At 36.8% G+C, this 25,368-nt stretch overlaps 1 pseudogene; it reads right to left on the minus strand.

Moving 5' to 3' along the window:
* Positions 1 to 1,745: 1,745 nt before the first annotated feature.
* Positions 1,746 to 2,802, minus strand: LOC129063212 (L-lactate dehydrogenase A chain-like; annotated as a pseudogene).
* Between the last annotated feature and the right edge of the window lie 22,566 nt (positions 2,803 to 25,368).

Genomic DNA, 25,368 nt, shown 5'->3' on the forward strand with positions numbered 1-25,368 from the left:
TAGAGTTTTCTATCTCTAATCAACAGATTTCTGTACTCTGTATATCCTATCAGGGTTCAGGTTATGATTTCTATTTGGACCAGTGGTTCCTTCTTTCCTTCTGCATGCATTTTAATCTGTCTTGAGAAATTAAAAAAATGGCCTGGTGGGTTAGGAGTGGACAGGCTGCATCTCTCCTACAGTGTTAGGCGGAGAGTTCATGAGAGAGGTTGTATTTAATAAATCCAGGAAAATCCTGCTTTTCTCATATCATTATCTCATAATTTTCCTAGACTTTTAACATATTGGTCTTCTCCAACCTAGTTTCCAGGTTGAATTAATTAACCTTGGATTATAGGATACAATAAAATGTTCTCTTCTTCTTTAATCTTCTTTATACTTTCAAAAAGGTTATTTCTTAGCTCTGTTCCTCTAGAAGACAAAACTCAAGCTGGGAATTTTGGTGATTATATTTTATTATAGAGGTGGAAGTCCAAAACTGAGAAAGAAGATAAAAAGAAGTGAGGAAAAGTGAGACTCCCCATTCTCCGTTGCTACTTCTTATGTACAGTATCTTTTATTCTTCAACAAGAATCTTTAAAAAACAAAAATCTATCTTCAACAAAAATCTTTAAAAACAACAACAACAAAAACCAACAAAGTCTAAGAAAGAAAGTAAAATCTTAAAAAAAAAAAACTTAGAAAGTGCATCTTCTAGAAGATGATTTCTTTTCTTTTTTCGTACATAGTTTATTTTAATTATTTAAAAAAATATTGTTATTCTCACCTGAGGGTATTATTTCACTGCTTTTAGAGAGAGAGGAAGGGAGAGAGAGAATTATTGATGTGTAAGATAGGCATCAATTGGTTGCCTTCCATACACACCCATACATGGGATCATACAGGGACAAGGAATCAACCCATAACCTAGGTATGTGCTCTGATGGGGAATTGAGCCATCAATCTTTCAGTTACAGGACGATGCTCCCACCAACTGAACCACACCAGCCAGGGAATATTTTAATTATTACTTTATTGAGAGTCTATCTTTAAAATATATATTCAATGTTTCACTTTGAAAGAACAGCTAAATGCAAAGTTATAAAACTAAAATATAAAGTTTAGAAAATGACAGAGTGGTTATTTATTTTACACTTGTTTTGCTTTTATCATCAGTGTTACTTTAGATGTTCTTCCTTCTCTTTACTATGCTGCTTTACAATGTTTTAGATCTTCTAGTCCTCCATCTTCCATTGAAAAGGAGAGTTACAAAAATTTGTGTGTTTTTACTTTACCATAGTTTCAATGAAAATATACTCTAAGACAAACACTTAAAATGGGACTATTAATTGGCTTTTAAAGTTTATTCTGTGGCCTATTTCACTTAACTCATTATTTCCTTTCACTTGTCTAGACTCTGATGATTATCCTTCTGTATTATTTCATATTTTTGTAAGTCTATTGTAATTATTTATGTATACATAATGGTTGTTTTCTATTGGAGTGGTGACAGCATAGATGGAAAGAAAGTAAAAGATTTAAGACTTATTTGGGGTATAGAATTGATAAGACTACATAATGAGAGAAATAGATATATTATCAGCTTAAGCGTTGTCCATAGCTTTTCTTTTTTTTTAAATTTCCAATGACACAATCTCATTCACACAGGTCTATTCTATTATTCCAACTCTCAATGCTAATGTATTTATGTTAAATCAATATGGTTTTGAGTATTTTTGTATCTGTTAATTAGTCTGTAGTATTGCTTAATTTTTATGCTGAAGTATAGTTTGGGTCAATGCCTTTAAATTACTTAACATATCAGATTCTGCAGCTGATGGTGCCAGAACCATAGAGCAATTTTCTGCACTCTTCTTCAAACGGGCCTTTTCCTCAGGTGTCAGAGTCACCTTCATGACATCTGAGATTCCATTCTGTCCCAAGATGCAAGGAACACTAAGGAAGCCGTCTTCTTTTATTCCATAGAGACCCTTGATCATGGTGGAAATTGGATGCACCTGCCTAAGATTCTTCATCATACTTTCTGCTCAATCTGCCACAGATAGTCCAATGGCCCAGGATGTGTAGACTTTCCATTTGATCACCTCATAAGCACTCTCAACCACCTGTTTGTGCACTTCTTTCCACTGTTCCTTATCTGCATCAGTGCACAGATCAGGGTGCAGAGTCTTCAGGGAGACACCCGCAACATTCACTCCACTCCACACAGGCACACTAGAGTCTCCTGCTCCCCAAGGACCCAGCCATGACAGCTTAATGGGTGAACTCCCAGCCTTTCCCACATTAGGTAATGGAACCTGGCTGAATCCAGATTGCAACCACTTCCAATAAGATGGTTTTTGGGAAAGCCACTTGTCTTCCAAGCCATGTAGATCAAGACATCCACTGGATTGGAAACAATAAGCAATTTGCAGTTGGGACTGTATTACAACATTAGGAATGATGAATTTAAAGATGTTCGCGTTATGCTGGACCAAATTAAGACGGCTTTCTCCCTCTTGTTGACGCGCCCCAGATGTGACAATAAACCAGCTTGGAGTTTGCAATCACATTATAGTCTTTGCTAGAGACAATTTTTGGTGTTCTAAGGGAAAGGCTGCCATGTTGGAGATCCATTATTTCTCCCTTTAATTTGTCTTCCATGATATCAACAAGAGCAAGTTCATCCGCCAAGTCCTTCATTAAGAGACTGATGGCACAGGCCATGCCAACAGCACCAACTTCAATGACTGTAATCTGATTCTGGGGGGATTGTTCTTCCTTTAGGAGATTCTCAATTATCTGATCCTTTAGAGTTGCCATTCTGGATTTAGAGCCCAAAGGAATCGGGTGTGCACGACGGAGAGAGCTTGGTGGTGCGCAGCACTGGATCCGAAGTTGGCAGCAACGGCTCCAATACCAATTTTTACACATTTTTCTTTTATTATCTGATTGTCTTACAGATGACCATACTCTGTTATTATTTTTATTATAGGGAATATAGAAAGCCTATTCTTTCTTCCTTCTACTTATTTAAATTTTTTAAATTGATAATTCTTAAAATTCTTATTTATTTTTAAAACATTGTTAATATACTAGTAATTTAAACTTCTGGTTATGATAAAGCAACAGATGTACTCTGTTGCCTTAAACAGCTTAAAAGGGAGAAAAACCATGCAAAAAATTTTCAGACACTGGAAAACAGATAGTGAAGACAATCATCTCTGAAAGAAGGAAAGCTCATGAGGTTAGCATTGAAGTTACTTGGCATGTTGCCTGGAGAGAATGTATAGGCCAGAGTAAAGAAAGTTCTGTAGATGGTGTAGCATATGGGGAGATTAAGATAACAAGAATTCACAAAGAACAGTATTTAAGAGGAGAAATCGACACATAGAACTCTGTTTGAGTGTTTTGCTGGATACAAACCATTTGAAGGCAAGGCAAGTACTGCCACCAACAGCAGGACAAAATCTCTAGAAGTCAGTAGGTCTCTGCATAGCCAGAGTAGAAAACTTACTAAAGTACTGAAAGATATATATATTGTATACACAAATGTTTTGCCTTAGTAGTGGAGCCAGCTTAAACTCGGTAAAAAGGTAATACTTATCCCTGGGATTTTTCATATAGCAAAAGTTAAAAAACACATATTTAAAAGGTCAACTCTTTACAGATAATATAACTCAATCACATAAAAATGCTAAAAATATTTTGAGGAACATTATCCTTCTCTATAACTCTAGCACACAATTATGTAAAGTTCAACATGTATGATGTTCAATTATCAGACATGCCAAAAAGCAGAGAAAATAATTCATAATTAGGCAAGTCAGTAAATAATTATATATTTAAAAATAAAACAAGTAAAATTATTGGACAAGGCAAATATAACAGCTATTAAAAAGACAAAATTTAAAGAAGGTCAAAAAACAGACATTTAATGGAAACATTGAGAAGAATGAAAAACAGATACATATCAAACTTAGTGTTATAAAAACAACACTGAATAAAATTTTAAAACAACACCAAAAGATATTAATAAAATAAAAATACATTTAGATATTGCATTCAAACAAACTATCCAAACTAAAGTAAAACAAACTAAACTATGTTCTATCAGTGAGTTGTAGGTCAATGTCAAGCACCTTAATAGTTGCATAGAGTTAAAATAGAAGTTTGTGGGTGAATGCAGCAGAAAATATAAGAACTAACTAATTGCCCATGATTTTTGAAAATTGAGAAAAACTCTAAACTCACAGAACCAAGAATTTTAGTAAACATCGTGCACAAAAAAGAAAAAAGGAGAAAACTGCACCAAGGCACATTATGCTGAAACTATTTAATCCTAGTGGTGAAGAAAAATCTTAAAAGCAATTGAGAAGAAAGACACATTGTCCAAAAGAGGAAAGGATGGAAATAGAATTCTTTTTGGAGATGAGGTAAGTCATGAAGTTGTGAAACAACATTTTTATGATCCTGAAAGAAACTTTACATTCATGCAGCCCTTCAGGTAGAAGGAAAGTAATACTTGATGGAAATCTAGATCTACATGAAGAACAATGATTACTGCAAATGATAAATATATGGTAAATATGAAATATACCTTTCTTATTTAAAAAGTTCTTTACATGTTTCAAAGTTTAAAGCAAAAATTATTTTAACAATATTATGGAGTTATAAAATATGTATAACTAAAATGCATGACAATGATAACATCAAGTTAGGGAAAACTGACATGCTGTCATATATTTACACTATCCATAAAATTATATAATATTTTTTAACATTGACTATGATACCAGTTATACTGTAAATCCTAAAATAACAATAAAAAATCAGAACAAATATATAAGGGTAACAAACTAATGAAATAAATAAAATGGAATGGTACAAATAATCAATCAAAAATAAAATAATGAAAAAAGGGAACAGAAACAGATGGCAAAATATAAAACCATTATTAAATAATAGATGTTTATCAAAATATATCAGTTTATACTTTGTTTAAAATAATTTTTAAATAGATTTAATATGTAAATATTAAATATAAACAAGAATTCATTTTCAGAAAAACCAATGAATATGACTTCACGACCTAAGATGATAATAAATTTCTTAGAACACATAGTGCTCACCATAGGAAAGAAAATGACAAATGGAGAACTTCTTTTCATCAAATATTAACATCGATAGTGAAATAACAAGCAACAATGTAAAAGAAGATATTTTAATAATATACAACTAGTGTCCATAATATATTTTAAAAATTCATAAATCAGTGTCAGAGAAAAGACCTAATAGAAATATGGGCAAAAGATATGATCCTTTCAAAGCTTTTCATACTAAAGAATAGTCAAGTGGACAAATAACATGCAAAGATGTTTAAGTCCTCAAAGATGATGACTATTTAATATAGTCATCAAAGAAATGCCAATTAAAATTTCAAGGTGATATCACTATACACTCACCAAAATTTAAAAAAAGACAGTAAAATACAAATGCTACTGATGATAGAGAACAATCCAAATTCTCATACACTGCTGATAGGAGTATAAAACACTTTATAGAACTGTTGGTCAGTATTTGAATATGTGCACACTCTATAGTCTAAAATTTCCACTGTAGGTATATACTCAAATAAAATGCCAAAATAAAAATAGAATTGTGGGGCTAATGCTGGACATGGCACCTCTACCATCTATGATAGAAAGCTGACCAGAGAGCTCCTGGCTGGAAGGAATGTGTGTTGTCCTGAGGGAGATAATGTATCTCCCTCCTTGTCTCCCCTGGGGATAAGTTTCTTGCCCAGTGATTGCTTCTTGACCTTTCCCTTCTGTGTGTACACACTGATATAATGTGGACTGTGGGCTACATGCAGGTTTGTGGAACTTAGGCCAGAGTCACTTTTGTCTGGAGCTCTTATAACAAGCCTCTAACTGAAGGAAGCTTGGTCCTACTTTGCCAATCTTCCATCATTGGTGTTCCTTGTAATGTGAGTATAAAGGTTATGTCTGCTCCATCAGGTTCTCTTTGTGTGTGTGTGTGTGTGTGTTGTTTTTTTTTTTTCAGTTTATCTGACGAGTGGTCAGGGTCACCAGGCTCAGCCTTCTCCATTACAATTGGTGTAGGCACCAGGATTCACCTATTCCTATAAATCTTTGAGTTGCTAGGTAGAATCCTGGACTGGCCAGCAAATTCTATGTGGTTTGAGGAGGCAAACTTTCTAGATTCATAGGGACCACCATGGGACAGAGGACATGTCCCCAAAACTCTTGTTGGCATTCTACAGGCCTTGCAGCATGCAGGAGAGTGTTGCGCTCTAGGAAAAAAGAAAGATCTCCACCATGTTGCCACTGTCTTTTGTTGGCTAATGTTGCTGGTGAATGTGACTGAAAAGCAGATAAGAGGCTGAGGCACACACTGCACATTCAGAAAAGGAACTGAAACTAGAAATGGTCATGTGTCTCCTACAGGTGGACAATAAGAATATTCTAGGGAGACAGAACAGACCAGCAAGTAATTACATGACCTTGTGCGCTGCTTTGCCAGGGTTCAGGGGCAGCAACTAGTGCCCACCAGTATAAAAGCAATTGTGGCATAGTCTGGAATCCCTACAAGTGGGATCCGAGATCATAGTGGATGATAATGTGGATGATAAATGTAGAAGACAGGTTTATGGCTTATACTATTGTGACTCAGAAGATTAAGACCAAACAGCTATGGGTGCCACAGGGCGTTCAAGTGCCACCTCCCCAGCAGACCTCACATACCACAGTACATCCATACATTCCTGCAGAACTAGTAGAGCTGGCTGCTAAATTCAAACAGAAAGGGTTTGAATCCATTGTGGGGTGGCTATTGAGGCTGTGAGATATAGGGGCTGATGGCATTGTGCTTATAGGAGATGAATTGAAACCTATGTCTTATGTCAGCACACATTCCTCTTTAAGGATCCATGGTGCTGAGCTCATGCTGGTCACACAGCTACCTAATGTCTGGCTGCAGAGCAGCATGGTATAATGAAGGACCTCTACCTTCCTCTAACCCAATGCTAGACCCGTTTATTTGAGCTCTAGCAGTTGATCCAGGAACTAGACATGCAAAATACCACCTACAACCCGCAATCCAAAGAGTCAGATATGGAAACGTTTACTGCAGGAATAAGGGATCAGATTGTGCAAACAGCACCTCCAGATTACTTTGGTGTCCTGATACCTAGTTTGTCCGTTAAGGTGAGTGATCATGTACAAGAAGTAGCACAGACAGTTGCTGACTTAGGGGAAGTAGAATTACTGAGACAAAGGAAAGGAATAAGACCAGTAGGAAAGAAGGACAAAGAAGGAAAAAAGGGAAAGAATTTAACTGTGAATAATAAGCAGAAAGGTACTGTGAAGGTAACCCACAAACAGATATGGAATGACCTGATAAAGGCTAGAATAAATAAAGACCAAATAGACAAAAAACCTAACTGTGTCCTTATAAACCTGAGGTAACAACTGAAACCTGAGCAACAGTTTCAGATGATAGCAACATCTACCATGCGGACATTGGAATGGACACCATCAACTGAGGCAGCCCCATCAGTGCTCCCAGAGCTAGCACCTTGCTGGGCTGACTTTATGGCTGCTCTACTTGTAGAATTGCCTCTGGCCCACTCAGAGGACAATCCATGGGGAAAGACCTTTGCATAGGGGAATGGTCAAGGGACATGCTTACAGGCATCCAGTGGGGAGCAGAGGCCACAGGTAGAACTTGCTATTTATTGGTGCCTAAAGAATGTACACAAGACTGTTAACTTTAGTTGATACTGGTGCAGAATGTACTCTTATATATGATGACCCAGAGAGGCTTAGAGGACCCATAGCTGCCATTGATGGCTCTGGAAGACAATCCATTCATAGTCAAACTATGACATTAACCCTTGGGGTAGAGCATTTACCACCCCCCTCTTTTAAGGTCTATGTTTCCCTTACCCCAGACTATATTCTAGGAATCAACATTCTAGCCAGCATGTTCCTACAGACCACCATGGGGGAGTTTCACCTCAGAAAACAGGTTGTGAAGGCTGTTTTAAGGGGCATGCCAACCTCCCTCCTATGCCATTTCCCACTCTCTGTAGAGTAGTGACCACCAAACAATATCACCTTCTGGGTGGCCATAAGGAAACCGAAGAGACCAGAGAAGAACTGGCTAAGGTGAACATCATCAGACTGACCCTACAACTCATCTATATGACCAGTCAAAGAATCAAATGTAATTTGGCACGTGACTATAGATTATTGAGACCTAAGTAAGGTAATGTTCCCTCTCTTTGCAGCCGTATGTAACACAACTGGCCTTCTAGACAAGTTCAGCCATGAGCTGGGCACATACCATTATGTACTATACTTAGCTAATGCTTTCTGCTCAATAGATTTATACCCTGAAAGCCAGAACAGCTTGCCTTCACCTTGGAAGGCCTCCAGTGTACATTTACTGTTTTGCTCCAGGGTTACCTACACAGCCCTACTGTTTGCCATGATCTTGTGACTGAAGACTTAGTTGCATGGGCTGTATCATCCTCTGTGAAAGTGTTTCATTTTATTGATGATGTTATGCTAAACTCTGATTCCCTTACAGAGTTAGAACACGCTGCTCCTCAACTGTTGGCTCATTTTCAGGGCTGAGGATGGGCAGTCAATTCCAACAAATCCAGGGATCTGGATTGTCTGTCAAATTATTGAGGGTTGTTTGGTAGGGTAAGACAAAGGTGATTCCTGCTGCCATTTTAGATAAGAGTCAAGCTTTCCTCATATCTCAAGGGCCAAAGAAATTACATAATTTTTAGGGTTAGAATACTGGTGGGTTTTCAGACCTCACTAAGCTCAGCTAGTGTACCCTCTATATCGTCTAACCCACAAAAGTGCCACTGGGGATTTAGAGGGAGAGCATGACCAGGATTTTAAGGCTGCTAAGCAAGCAGTAAGACCATATAAGCATTGGGGAGTCATAGATCAATTGCAAGCATGTAATTTAGATATCCACATCATCCCTGAGGACTGTGCCTGGGACCTCTTACAATTGCAAGCATGCATCAAGATGCCAACTGATTTCTGGTCCCAGCTCTGGAAGAGGATGGAGGCATGATATGGCACAATAGAATAACAAGTGAATGCCCTTTACCAAGCTCCTCTGGCTACTGAAGCCATCACCCGACCTGCTGAGGTTTGAGTACATACTATCTATCCCATTGCTGATTGGGTACAGGACCTTGTAAGCTGACCCAAGAGCTCAGTAGCACAGATAGCCACTCTGACAAAGTAGAGTATATATCTCCAGCAGAGAAGCAAACTAGCAACAAACCCTCTGACACAAGAATTGCAGCAGCTTCTGAGCCCAGTTACCTATCAAGATACAGATACAGAGGCCCCTGCTCCCCCTTCCATGCCTGAACCTACTATTAAAGAGGAATGAGCCCCTGTGCCTGAGGATGCTTGGTACAATTATGGCTCTTTCTGGGGCCAGCCACCCGCCTGGAGCCCAGTAGCCTATCAGCCCATCATGGACAGCATACAGATGGAAAACAACTCAGGACAAAGTAGCCAATGGGCTCAGTTAAGAACCATCTGGATAGTCATAACCTGAGACCCAAAGCCAGTAACAACTTGCACAGACAGCTGGGCAGTATGCAGAGGACTAACTCTATAGCTGCCCCGTTGGCAACAAGATGACTGGCATGTGGCTCAGGAATCCTTAAGGGGATAAGACCTATGGAAGGACATTTATGGACATAGTCCAGAAAAGGTAATAACCCTTTACCATGTCAATGGATACCAACCTCTACATAGCCTGGGAAATGCTGAGGCCAACAACCTGGCACACAGCCACTGGCCAGGATGAAGACACTTCCAGCAGAAGAGACAGTCAAATGGCTCCGCAGAAAGTTGCATCGTGTGGAGCAAAATACATTATGGGAAATGATAAATGCTTGGAGCTTACTGCTCCATTGCTCTGATATAATCACGGCCTGTCAGCAATGCACTGTCTGTGCAGAAAAGTATCCTTGCCAGCTATCCCAAGATATGGGTGACCTGTGATGGGGGACACCCCACTGACCCACTGGTAGGTCAACTACATTGGCACCCTACCACTATCCGAAGGCTCACACTATGCTCTGACATGTGTGGACATGACTAATGGCTTGCTGTACGAATACCCATGCATTCAGGCCACACAGCAAACCACCATCCTAGCCCAAAAACCAGCTGAGTGCTGCCCACGGAACCTTGAATATAATTGGAAGCAATGAAAGCACCCATTTTAAACAACATCAGGTACAAGAATAAGCAGAGATCTTCAATATAGATTGAAGGTACCATCTGCCATACAACCATACCAGAGCCAGCCACATGGAGAGATATAATGGCCTCTTGAAAGATGCTGTGAAGACTGACTCTGGCTAACTCCACGGGTGGACAACTCATCTTCCTGACTGTCTACAATATTTGAATGAATGGCCTAGGGTAAGACAAGCATCTCCTGTCAACTTTCTCACTAGACCTTGGTTGACACCTATCCGCCTAAAATTAAGCACCCAGGAGCCTCTGCTGTACCCTGGACTGGAACAACAAATTAATATGCTCTTGCCAGTGCCCTATGACATCACCTGGGAAAACACCCTCATCTGGCCCTGGCAAGCACAGGTAGAGTCCCACTGTTGTTCCTTGGGAAGAGGTACTCATAATGGGGTTACAGTTAGCACCCATGGTAACAGCCTCCTGGCCCCTTACTCTTGTTGTTATAACCCACAGCAGACCTCAGTTCCTTACAGTGAACATGCATAGCCTCAGTTTGACAGGTATGCATACCTCCCTCGGCCCTTTGATCACAGGAGGCCCATAGCCAAGTGCCAGATAAGGCCTGCTACCAATGGCCAAGACATCTACCAGTTAGCGTAATGATATTAACCAAAGACTGGGCTGTTGCCTGCATATTGCCAGGCTGCCAAGATCTGCCCCTATTAATTCCTATTAAACATCTCTCTTATTACTCCTAGAGTATGCTCTAGAAACAACTTTCTACAGTGGGCCAGTATGCTAGAAGCCATCAGCAACTGCTCTGCTTGCTGGGTCTGCACTTAATTTCCCATTACTGCTTATGCTGGCCTACCCGCCGCAAACTGAACATGCTGGGACTGGCTGCAAGGCTGGAAAGCTTTATGACTTGGTGGAATTCTTTAAGTTCTTGTTGGCATTCCTTCCTCCTAGGTCTCTTTGGTTTCTGTCTTGTGCTTCTGTCTTATGCTGTAGCCTTTATCTGTGGTATATGGATGCAATGTGCCAATATGCTCATCAAACAGGTCCTTATTGGAAGCTTTAACGTGAATATGAAGTGGAAGAGCAATATTGGGGTGAAGTGTGGGGTTAATGCTGGACGTGGCCCTTCCCCTACCTGTGATGGGAGGCTGGCCAGATGGCCCGTGGCCAAAAGAAATCTGTAATGCCCTGAGGGATGTAATGTAGCTCCCTTCTTATCTCCCCTGGGGATAGGCTCTTGCCCAGTGACTGCTTCTTAACCTTTCCCGCCTGCATGCACACCTTGATGTAATGTGGCTTTGGACTACATGCACATTTATGCAACTTAGACCTGTGCCACCTTTGTCTGGGGCACCTTATAACAAAACTTGGACTGGGGAGGCATGGTCCTGCTTTGCCGATCTGCTGCCATTGGTGCTCCCTGTAAGGTGAGTAATCAAGGCTATGTCTGCTTCATCAGATCCTCCTTGTGTTTTTTTTCTAGTCTATGCAAATGAGTGTGGAGATCCCCAGGCTTGACCTCCTGCATTACAAGAATAATCTTGTAAATTATCAGAATCCTTATAGCAACATTACTTGTAATCAAAAATCTATCAATAGTGACATATCCATATAATAGAATGATTCATAGCAAATAGAATAAAAGATCTGCTATGCATAAGCAATAGGGCTGAATATCATAAACATAATGTTGAGTGAAAGAATCCAGACACAGTTCAATATATTATGATTTCAGTTACATGAAGGGCAAACACAGGTAAAACTTATCCATGCTGTTAGAGGTCAGCAGAGTGGTTATCCTTGTGGGTGGCAGTGAGGGAAGGAGGCACTCAAGGTTTTTCTTGAGTAATAGAAATGTTCTGTTTATTCATGCAAGAGGTGATTACATAGGTGTGTTCAGCTGTGAAAATTCAACTCCTCTTTCTCCTCCTTCAACTTCTGTCAGCTAAAATGCAATGTAGTGTGCAGTATAAAAAGTGCAATTTAGATTTCCTATAGAGCATTTACATCTTAGCGAAATTATCTAGAGGTTGATTAGTTGGGTTGTAGTAGACTCTGTGCTGATCTCTTGGGATATCAGCTGTGATTGTCTTATGTTCATTCTCAGAGCACTGCTTTGATCAGCAGTTCAACATTCAAAAATGGATATTCAGGGGAGAAGAATCATTTTAAATCTCTCAATTATCGTCAGCATTGCTCTGCTATCTAGAACTCAGTCTTCTTTTGTTATAGGTATTGATTCCAAGTAGTTAATTGAAAAGTAGTTGCATCATTAAACAATCAAAACTATGACTGAATATATATGATTATGAAATGTAAGGCATTAAGCCACATACAGTCCAGTTATCTATTATGATTGCATTTTAAATTAGTACACTTTTAGAACAAAATATTATCCTATGTAATTAAAAAGTTATGAAATCCAGATAAACAAGACTTTAAAAATTCTATGGCTTTTATTCTATGGGAAACTCCCCCAATAGTTCATTTTATACTAGGTTTGCCTTGATATACACATTTTATTACATGCTCTTAGACATTGATGTATTTTGAACATTCAGCAAATTTATAAATAAAAATATTGAGGGACATGCTGCTGTGGTAAGGAAATTCCTATTCTATATACACATTAATTTGAATTATGAAGTGATGGACTTTAGTTGGATTCAAAGTCAAATCAATGTCATGTAGAATGGAGTAATAAAATTGTGTGTCCCGTAAAACTCTTCTTAAACATCAGCCAAATCATGGAATATTTGGCAGAATTCCTAGAGTTTTCTTATAGAATATAACTTTAGAATTCCTTAAAATTCTCACAAGCACATTTAATGTACATGTTGCCAGTAAACTAGGAAACTGTAATAGCTCTTTATTATTCTGATATTCAGAAGCCAGTTGTTATAGGCTCCACTAACTCAAAATATTAAAATCAGACAAGAATTTAATTCTTTCAAAAAACTACATTATCCCACATTAAGAGAATGCACTGACCACAATATAACTCCTATGGTTTGGTCTGAGAAGTTTGAATGGTTTGTGGGGATTACCCAAAGCTGTGAGTGGCTGAAACTAAAAGGAGGTGACAAATAAAAATTGAATGGGTAAACTAAAGTTAATCTAAACAAGTGGATCATACTGGAATGCGGCAGATATTTAGAGCTTGAATCCTAATTTCACAAATATTTGAGGCAGAGAGATGCACAGAAGACAAGGATATTCAACAAAAACACATTAAAGAATTTTGGAGAGGACTAGGACAGGAATTGCATTTTTACACTTAGAAGAGGGAATAATGAATTTGAAAACGAAATCAGACAGAGCAAAAATGTTTCCAGTTGTAGAAATTTGAATAATTTAGCCAGTTTAAATTTTATCATGACATATCTAGGTGTTATGTCTTAATTTATTCATCTTGCTTAGTGCCTAGTTGACCATGATTTCTTCTTTCTTTTTGCATTTGCCAATGTTGATTTTCTGTATTCTGCATTTAAAAAAATATTTTCCTGGAGTTTCTATAAGAAAAGATGTTAGAAATTATGTACCTCCATATGAATGTCCCATGTCCCTTGAACTTTTCATCTTTACTTTTATCTGTTAACTTTATACTGTGTATTATTTAGAATCCGTCTGTTGCAAGTGGCAAATAATTCATTCAAACTGCCTTAATCTGAAAAAGAATTTACAAACTCATGTAAATGAAAAGTCAAAAGTAATGCTGAGAACTCAGATGGACCTGATACACTTTGAAAGTCCCAGAACTTGGCATTTTGTTGTTGTTTTACTGTCTGACCTTTATTTTTTTAACTTTATTATTGACACTATTACAGGTGTCCCCATTTTTGCCATCTTTGCCCTCATCCCCCTTCCCGCAGGCCATCACCACACTCTTGTGTCTATAGGTTATGAATACAAGATCTGTCCAGAAAAATCCAGTCAACATTAATATAAGAATGGTTTGCATGACATTGATGTAACCTGGCAGCGAAGGAGAGTAGACTAGAATGCATGTGCGCAAACAATGATGACTTCACTGTAGACTGAGCAAGTAGAACAATGAATCTGTATCAAATGTTGCATTAAGCTTGAGCATGCCTTCGCAAAACTATTCGGATGACTCAGAATCCTGCAGTTGTGGGCAACTGGTGAGTGGCAGCTTTATCACAACAACAAGCCCATTTGTGCATCAGGTCTCATGCAGACTTCTTGGTGAAATGTCAAATCACCCAGGTAACCCCACTACAGCCCAGATTTGGAGCCCTGTGACTTCTCGCTTTTCCCAAAACTAAAATCACCTTTGAAAAGGAAGAGATTTCAAACCATTGATGAGATTCAGGAAAATATAACTGGGCAGCTGATGGTGACTGGGAGAACTGTGTGAGGTCCCAAGGTGCCTACTTTGAAGGGGACTGAGGTGTCATTGTCCCATTTACAATGTTTCTTACACCTTGTATCTTCAATAAATATCTCTATTTCCCATAGTACATGGCTGTATAATTTCTGGACAGACCTCGTTTCTATTCTTTGGCTAATCTTTTCAATTTACCCCATCAAGGCTCCCCTCCCCTGCCAACAACTCTCAGTCTGTTCCATGTTTCCATGCTTCTGTTTCTATTTTGTTCATTAGTTTATCTTAAAGTCTCTTAGCTAAGCTTTTTGGAGTATCTTCCTTCTCAGAAGAATATTCCTCCTTGTTATTCCAAGAGGGCAGCAGCAGTAGCTTTAGACCTTAGGAAACACAGGAACTGAGAGTCAAGGAGAGGAGCATTTTCAAAAGAAAATTAAGATGTTGTCACAAGCAAGAGAGTATGAGTGATGGTTTGAAAACAACCACAAAACAAAATACCAACAGTGACAGAATTAATACTAATTTGAACAATGCCTTGGGCTCACTAATCTTTCCCTTTATCTTTTCTTGTTTTGTAACCTAGTTCATATTCCTAGGCCCCCTACAACAGTCAGTAACAATTCCTTGGCTGAGAGTGCTTCCCCAAATGCCTAGACCTGTCAGCCACTCAGCCACCTCTGCCTCTCTTTCCCTAGATCTCACACCCACCAATCTTACTTTGGGGGATCAGCATGCCAGCTACCCTGCTTGACATTTTCTAAGTATATTTAACCCTCCCTGTGATGTCCATTTCTGTGATTCTATTCCTGTTCTGATTGTTTGCTTAGTTTGCATTTGGGGTGGGTGGGTGTGTGTGTGTGTGTGTGTGTGTGTGTGTGTGTGTGTGTGTGTGTGTGTGTTGTTTTTAGGTTTAGTTGTTGAAAGCTGTGAGTTTGTTGTCATTTTACTGTTCATGTTTCGATCTTCTTTTTCTTACATAAGTCCCTTTAACATTTCATGTAATAAGGGCTTGGTGATGATGAACTCCTTTAATCTGACCTTATCTGGGAAGCACTTTATCTGCCTTTAAATGATAGCTTTGCTGGATAGAGTAATCTTGGATGTAGGTCCTTGCCTTTCATAACTTGTAACACTTCTTGCCAGCTCCTTCTTGCCTGTAAGGTTTAATTTGAGGAATCAGCTGATAGTCTTAGGGGAACTCCTTTGTAGGTAACTGTCTCCTTTTCTCTTGCTGCTTGTAAGATTCTCTCCTTATCTTTAACCTTGGGTAACTTAATTATGATGTGCCTTGGTATGTGCTTCCTTGGATCTAACTTCTTTGGGATTCTCTGAACTTCCTGGACTTCCTGGAAGTCTATTTGCTTCTCCAGATTGGGGAAGTTCTCCTTCATTATATTTTCAAATAAGTTTTCAATTTCTTGCTCTTCCATTTCTCCTCCTGGCACCCTATGATTCGAATGTTGGAACATTTAAATTTGTCTCGGAGGTTCTTAAGCCTCTCTTCATTTTTTTGAATTCTTGTTTCTTCATTCTCTTCTGGTTGAATGGTTAGCTCTTCCTTCTGCACTAAATCATTGTTTTGAGTCCCAGTTTTCTTCCTTGCACTCTTGGTTCCCTATATATTTTTCTTTATTTCACATTGCATGGCCTTCACTTTTTCCTCTATTTTGTGATCATACTCACCCGTTTCTGTGAACATCCTGATTACCAGTGTTTTGAACTCTGCATCTGATAGGTTGGCTATCTCTTTGTCATTTAGGGTTTTTTTGTGGGTTTTTTTGGAGTTTTGATCTGTTCTCTCATTTGGGCCATATTTCTTTGTCTTGGCACACTTGTTACGTTGTAAGGGGTGGAGTTGTAAGTATTCATCAGGGCAGGGAAACTCTTGTCGCTGTGTTGTGGCACTGTAAGTGGGGGAGGAGTCAGAGATGGAAAAATACCGCTGCATGCTGGCCCTCGTCTGGCTTAGAGTCACTTCCCCCACTACCCACAAGCAAATTGGGCTCTTCTGGTGCTGATTCCTGCGTGGGTGGGTTTCTGTACATTCTAGGACCCTGTAGGTCTCTCCTGTGAGGCTGGGAGTTTCTCCCAATGCTGCAACCCCCACAGGTATTTATAGCCAGAGGTTTTGAGACTTTCTTTTCCTGTGCTGGAACCCTGGGTTGCATGGTCTCTCTCTCTCCCCTGTTGTTCCTCCTGGTTTATCTGCCTGCAAATGTGGGAACCCCAGCTTCCCTCTCACCCTCCCAGTCCTCCAGCTGCTGCCCTGCTGTGCATCCTATCTGCCCTGTCTCTGCCCCTCCTACCAGTCTGAATGAATGTTTCTCCTTTAGCTCCTTGGTTGTCAGACTTCCATCCAGTTTGATTATCTGGCAGTTCTGGTTGTTTTTTGTTCTTAAATTTGTTGTTGTCCTTCTTTTTGTTGTGTGATGAGGCAAAGTGTATCTACTAACTATGCCTCCATATTGGTCAGCAGTCCCCTGCTTGATATTTTTAATGTTGATTTGCTTAGTGAATTTAAACAACACTCCAAATTTTGATAACAATGTTGACTCAGGTAACTCTAGAAACTCATATCCATTATCTTTTCCACTGGTCTGTTCCTGCTCTTTTGGAGCTGTGGTTTCCTTTTTCATTTAAATCTATGTGCCTTTTCATATAAATATACTTTATATTTTTAAATCCTTCACTTATTTATAGGGGTTTTGGCAAAGATGAATAAGATAGAGTTCTGTCTGCTACTCAATTTTCACTTTTTTATTTTTATCTCTACCATCAAAATATTGACCATATTCCATTACCACCCATTCCTCCCTGTAGGGTAAATGGAGGCAATCGGGCTTCCTCACCTAGGTGTCAGGGGAACTAAGATAAGTAGTGCTCTCATAGCCTTAAGACTGGGCCCAATAAATATACTCATAGCCTTAGGTGGGCTTGCATGAACAATATCTCACTATGTTACAAAACCTGTTGGCTCCCTGCTGGCTTTGTCTGTTTCTAGTATATTAGGGGGCAGGGGCATGTGGTGGCCACAGGAAATAGAGAAGGGATAGTGACATGCAGTGTGACATGTGGAGACATGCAGTTTGCAGCATGCGTGGTTCACTCACCCTTGAATAAAATCATGTCCAGCATCCCCACGGCTCTATGACTTTTCTTCTCTCTGCTTGTACCTCGAGTGAACCTGTCCAGCCTTGAAAGGTCATGACACACTCCCATATTCTAGACACTGTATGCCTTTCCAAAAAATACTATGGGGTTTCCTTTATTGAGATGAAACCTGTTTTCAAACACTTACTTGTAAGTACCAATGTTATTTATCATAAAACATTAATTTTGGTAACATTTAATTTATTGCCTGTTCTTAGCATGTTTATTTACTCTTTTACTTTGAAATATGGCTTTTATTTATATCATGTGTTAAAATTATTTCTGCAGGGCATTTTAAATTATAGTAAATGTTAAGAAACATTAGATTTCAATTATATACTTGTAAGTTTTAAGGAAGTTAGACCTTTTTACAACAAGGCAAATGTATTTCATCATATAAATATAACTAATTAATTTTTTATTATTCTGGTTGTTACTTAAAATATTTATGTATTAATGGCCAGAGATGGCTCTGAATGATTATATTTAAGCTATTCTGGGAAAGGGGGAGATACTCTTTCTTCAGTTCTTTTTTAGCTGATGTTCTGTATTCTTTCCATGTTTGTTCATCTTTAGAATTCCAGAACAGTTTTCGTATCTAGTACTGTGCTCCACAGCAGGTGGGGTTCAGCCTACTCATAGGCTACACTTATATAGCATTTAAAGCTTAGCATAATTGATAGTGTTCTACAGTGTTGTTTCTCTTTGTATGTATACAGTAGAGAAGGTACTTGCCAGAGTACTTAATGATCACATAAATTTTAAAAAGCATGAGCGCTAGCAATACCACTGCAAGCATTTATACACTGACTAATTCACTTCTGGAAGATAATAAAAGACCCCAAAATAACAAAGTAAATAATGAATAGAGGGTTGTTTTACTATTTTTAATGCAAGTAGGAGAAAATCTAAAAGATTATTACATTAATGACATGTATGATCACAACCAAAATATATAATTATAAAATCCATTTAGGTTATTAAAAGACTGTATATATTGACCATTTATTTAATAAAGCTACTCGTTCAAAATAAAAACTGTTTGAAATATATTTTCTGCAAATACCATGTAGAAAACAGAAATTTAATGAACAGATGCATTGCTCTACTACAAAAGATGTGACAATATTAAGTGGCTCTTAACTGTCATAAAAATTATATTATTTAAGCACTTAGTTAACAAAAAATAAAATTTTATAAGAGTGATTTTTGAGAGCCTATTGGCAACAGATACCCATCTGTCTAATTGAGACCACCAGACTTTTAATTAGCTTGAAAAGCAAGTCTAAATAAGCCCAGCAAGGTGCTCACTTAAAGATTAGGATAGTTTTCCATGCTGCTCTATGAGAAGGGCGGTATCAAAACTAAGTATAAAAACAAGTGAATTAGACTATGAGAAAATAAATTTTGCCTTTGTCATGCCATATATAGTCAATGTAAAGAATGAACAGTCTAATTACATTACTGTTTTGATACATGAGGTGAAAAATAGTTTGAATACCTTTTATTTTCTTATTGAATTAACTTGGCAATCTTAGAAAATACAACTTAAAAGGAACAGTACATTGGCTTAAAAATATATTTTCTGAACAGAAAACTTAAATGGGAGGCAAGGAAATTGTATAGCTGAACAAAAATAAAATTTTATGAACCCCAATGGAGAAAAATTACTGAGCCATGGAAGAAAGTACTGGTAAAATATCATGTAAGTATAAGCAATAATATATTTTTCTGGACCAACATCTTAGAACAGAGAGAGATGAAAATGTTTAAGTCTCTAAGTCCATTTGTGGGAAAATATGTTATTCCCATAGAAACCAGTAGAGTTACTGTTAAATATCATTCTGTGAATGAAGACCAAAGAACTACAGGTTCCTTTCCAGGATACTTCCAAAACTTCATGTTAAAGAGTTGAAAAGCATGATAATGTAAAACCAATTAGACCCTATTACTGGTTAATGAAAGATTTAAAGTTGACTGGACTATGAAACAGAACCCCTGGCAGTCTTTTGAAATGTCTATCAACACTTCAGTGTGAGCTCCTCCCAATAAACTGTCCACATATAATTTACTTGAATTGTGTTACCAGCAACTTGTATCAAATCAGAGCAGCAAGCAAGAAGATTTATGGGATATGCCTGCTGAGATCTTGTACTTAATATTTCTTAAAAAAATCACCTCTTAATACTCACACACCCTATTTTTTATTAAAGATGTATTTGTGTCTTTTTTTAAATTATTTATTTTTTCAAATACATTTGTCTCCGCCTTCCCCCCCCCCCACTTTCCCTTGTTCCCCTCCCCCTTTCTCTCCCTCATGGCTTTGTCCATGAGTCCTTGCTCTATGTTCCTTGACTTGACCCTTCCCTTCCTTTTCTCCCACCCACCCCTCCCTCCTTCCCTCTTGTCTCTGTTGGTTTCTTTTTTCTTTCAGTGTTGCTGGTCTTATTTTCCTTGCATCTTTGTTTTGTTGGTTAGGTTCCACTTATAAGTGTGTCTTTTTAATCTAGGAAAAAAATACCACAACACTGAAATCATGATTTGCCAAATCATGTAAAAGTGTACATTCTTTCCTCCTTCCACTGCATGTCCCCAAATATATTTGAGTTTTGTCATCTGGCCCATTCTGAACTACAATGGCAATCTCCCTCCCACCTCCTTTTAAAAAAAATCTATCTTCTATTACTTAGTTGCTATATTCAAATACAACAAATCACTGGTCATGACCTAATCATCTGATATTGATTTTTAGAGGCAAGATACTATTTTGGTAGCAGTTATACTTTTAGTTCATTACTGCAATTTAAATTGTTTCCTTTATCTTCAGGAGCTCATTTTAACCATGTGAGTCATATTGCTCATACCATACAAATTGACCACATGGGGAACTGATGGCAACTGTAAAGGATTTGAACTCAGTAGTGCTTTGGTCACTAAGGATGGAATGGACATCATAGAGTAAATAAGGAAGGCATTAAGTATTTTTGGCTCTACAATAATTGATGGTTAGTGTCCACAGAGATTTGCACTCCAAATAAACAATGATAGAAAGAATTTGAAAGAGTCCTTAAAAAATCTTTTAGCCCAAGGTTCCCACATGTACTTTAATGTTTAGAGAAGGTTTTATTTCTTTCTTTGCTTTTCTTTAGTTTTACTTTGCTTTTCTTTAAAAAAAAATGCAATATAGGGCCCCATCACTAGAGATCTAGAGATTCTACATCATCTATCTGTTGTAGGATCTGAATAGTTATCAGTAGGATATGAATTTGTAGAATTCATATGGTACTCATGCTGAATAGATTTGGAACCTTATATTAAAACTGACTCATAAACAGTGACCTCATGCTTTGGTTCATCCAAAATATGTGTTTGATATTTAGAATATGCTAGATTTATTTTCTCATTTGACAGATATATTCCTGCAGCATGGGTTTATTAACATTGTCATAACATGAGATAGGAGGATGGCTGTTTAATTTTATAAAGACACAGGGAAATTAACATACATGTGTGTTTCCATTCAATCAATATCTACTTTCATAAAATTAATTTGGCTTCTTAAAAATGTGAAATTTGTGACTAGAAATGGACTAAAAAATTTGGACCATGTCTAATGCAACATATTACATTGCAAACATTAACTTTTACTTTTCCTATTAATTCACATTTTAATTAATTGCTTTAACAATTCATGTAAAATTTGCTATCTTGCAAGCTCTTTTGCTAAGCACTTTAAAATATTGACTAATTTCATTTTCAAATTACCCTATAAATTAGTGCTATTTTTATTCCTGCTTACAGGTGAGGAAACTAAAGTACACATTTATGTCATTACTCTTTATAAATCACACAGATTTTAAATATTAGAACCAGGAAGATTTAATTCCAGGTGCTTGCTACCTACTGAGTCTTGATTTAAATTTTGTGCTATACAGCTAGACTTAGCTTCAAAACATACATGGGTAGCTTTATAACATAGCAATAATTAATAGAATTTCAATTCAGAATGTCTAAAAACACCTTTTAAAATAAAAACTGTCAGCTCATTTAATTTACAGGCTAATGGAATATAAATACATGTGATGGGTCCTATCAAATGATCAAAGTTTTCTCATAATTCACATGGAGAGATTCAGGGTTATAGCAAATACTGCATAGGGACTCAATGCAGAAATGCATAGAGAGTCAGGGTACAAAGGTAAGATCTGACCTACTGTCCTCATCTCTTTAGAAATTTTAAATGAAAGGTAGATCCTCATTCCTCAGTGGTCAGTAATCAATGTCACTAAAAGTGTTCAAATTGATATAAGTTAATGGAGGTTCCATAACCTATTCCAGCATCAAAAGAAAAAAGCTTTTTATCTTCCAAAATGACATATATCCTTACACTGTGATTCAAATATTTCTCAGAAACCTCTAACTTCTAGAATTTTTATTAGTTATATTAAGCCTTATTACTTTAGGATATAATTACATGAGTAATTCATATTTATGATTTTTAAAAAGCCCATTTGAAAATAGGTTTTCTTTTCCTTCTGCAATTCAATCCTATACTTAAATGTATGTATGTAGAATTTAATACATATTTTTCTGCAACTGGAATTTTTGACATAATAATATATTGGAACAACTTTCGCTGTCAACCTACATAGATTCATCTTGTTCTATGAAACTACATTGTTATATTCCATTGGTAAAATGAACTATAATTAATTACCATAAAAAATAAGTTGATTTTTTTCCTAATATAATGATGATACATACACATAATAATCCTTTTCAAATGACCTGGAAGTATATATAAATCAAAATAAAAGCCTATATCTTCCTCAATCACAAAGTCATCCAGTGCTAAAAGTTTCTTTTTTTAACTCTTCTAATGTTTATATCTATCAGATATTTGTAAATATATGTATAAAATACTTATATTTATCTTGAGCCTATCTGTTAATTTATTAAATTTTAGAGTATTTGTTGTTGTACCATCAAGTATTAGAACAGTTGTATTTTAACTCATCCCTCACTCTGACCGTATATATTATTAGGGATATTTTGCGATTGCCCCTTACATGGCTTACCTTCATGATTTACCTGGGATATTATTACTTGAGACCTGGCCAATGAGGCTTAGTTGGTTGGAGCGGTGTCCCATAACTGAAAGGTTGTGGATTTAATTCCCAGTCAGGGAACATACCTAGTTACAATTTCACCTCTGGTCCAAGTGCATAGGATCTCCAGTCTGGGTGCATACAGAAAGAACTAATTGATGCTTCTGTCTTACATTAATGTTCTCCTGCCTTCCTCTCTCTCTAAAAAAGCAATGAATAAATACCCTTGGGTGAGGATTTTTAAAAAATGTTATTACTAGATTTGTGAACTGTAACCAGGCCTTATTACATATGTAAAATATTGCTCCAGTAATTATCCACATTTTCTTCTCCATTCCCAATTTTTCCCATTTTTTCTGAATCATTTCTATGAACACACAATCCTACTTTTCTTCCTTCAAAAAAAAAACTATTCTTATCCCTACTTTTCCCATCAACTATAATGTTACTTCTCTACCTTGAAGCAAAAATCATTTATTTAAAGAGGATTATACTTATTTTCTTCAATTTCTCTTTTTTCCATTCATCATATTCATTAAAAACATTTTATCTGTTTCTGAGTGTTTTTTAATCAAAGGGAGCCTGTGCTTATTAAGAATTCTATGATATATTTATATATTTTTAAGACTGCATGATAGGTTTTATTTTTTTTCTTAATCCAAAAGAAGTCTCTGTTTTTAAGGCAATATTTAATTTAGACATATTTATTATAATTGCTGGTTTATTTGAAATTATTTGAAACATACTATTCTATGTTTTGTATATAACATTCTTCATTTTGTGCCTCCTTCATTAACCTTCCTTGACTTTTCACAGTAATTGACTTTCTTTGACTTGTATTTTTCTTAATCTATTGGTTTGGATGATATGTACATTTACAAATACCTACTTTTTTCCCCTTAAATGTTAACAACAAAAATATATACAAATGTGCACATTTTAGGTAAATTTAAAGCTTACTTTAATTTTCTTTTCAACTTTCTCTTTGCTAAAATCTGTATTATCAATATCTAAATGTTTAATTCTGATTTGTTTTCAAATACATTAAATTGCATTATTTTCATTGTAATGCTTCCAATATATAATTATATGGATTACCAATATACTTTACTAATTTACTTGCTTACCTAGTCTCCTTATAGCTTATTTCTTACTTGGTGGTACTTTCTGATTTTGTTTCTGGAATACATTTATCCTCTGAAAGTTTATGTATTTTCAGATAAATTAAATTATACTTACTTTTCCAATGAATGAAAGAGTGTTGATTCTTTGTAAATAATCTAATCCATGAAAATAATCAACATATTTTTTTTCTTCATTTTTTGTGTATTTTTGTTTGAAGATCGTTTTTTTCTATCCTCACCTGAGGACATTTTTTTCCCCATTGCTTTTAGAGAGGAAAAGAGAGAGAGAAACATTGCTGCAAGAGAGAACCATCAATAGGTTGTCCCCCTCTGGTAATCATATACTGGTGATCATAGGCACCAGGACAAAGGAATGAACCAAGAACCTAGGAATGTGTCATAATCTAACCAGAATCGACCCTGCAATCTTTTGGTGACACGACCACATTCCAACCAACTGAGCCACACCAGCCAGGGCTGAAGCTCTTTCTTTTTCTACCCAATAAAGATTTTTCTTTCTTGTTTTCAAGATGCAATATGTCTTTATTCCAATATTTAATCATAAATATTTTTCTTTTGACAGGAGTTGTCTTTGTATTTGAAATCAGCTAAAGTAATGAGAATATTTCTAGGCAGTATTCTGGCATTTATATTTTAGGAAAATATTCAGAGAACATACTGTTGCATCTCTGCTATTATCCAATCATAAACACACTCAGCATACTAGATAAATTTTTTTAATAATGCACAGTCCTCTGAACTGTTTCTCTTTATACAGAAAACGTTAGGAAATTCATTTCTTCTGAAAGGGTTAAATGGCCAGGAAAATTTTTTCAGATATTTAGTGCTCTTTCTTAAAAGATAACTTCTCTGTCCTTATCTACTAAAAAAAAATAGTTGAGGAAACAGTTAAATCAGTTCCCCATCCCTAGTCCCATCATCAACACCATTTCTCAGCTTCCTTTGTCTGCAAAAGTTAGTCCGTTAATCACTATGTCTTGTCTACTTGGTTCAACAAATGGAGGAAATCGACCTTGTTTCAATCACCTGAATCACCAATTCATCTTAAGTCCCCTGAAAACATCTACAGCTATTGTAAGACTTTTCTTTGTTCAAGGATAAGCATGTTATTCAGTTCTTTAACTTGTTTCTCATTTTTATATGGTATCTGCTTGATTCTCTTTATATTGAGTCTCTATCAGTATGCATTGCTGAGTAAATCAGTGTTTCATATGATTATATATTTGAGAAATATAGATATATAAGAAATATATATCCTGAGTCTTCTGTTTCCAAAATTAATCAGGTTTAATTAATCCTCATGCTAAATAGTCACATTTTGGGTGGCAAATTTTGCTCCCCTACTTAGC

The sequence above is a fragment of the Pteronotus mesoamericanus genome, unplaced genomic scaffold (assembly GCF_021234165.1).
Source record: "Pteronotus mesoamericanus isolate MK-2021 breed Mesoamerican mustached bat unplaced genomic scaffold, CSHL_Meso_final scaffold_85, whole genome shotgun sequence".
NCBI lineage: Eukaryota > Metazoa > Chordata > Mammalia > Chiroptera > Mormoopidae > Pteronotus > Pteronotus mesoamericanus.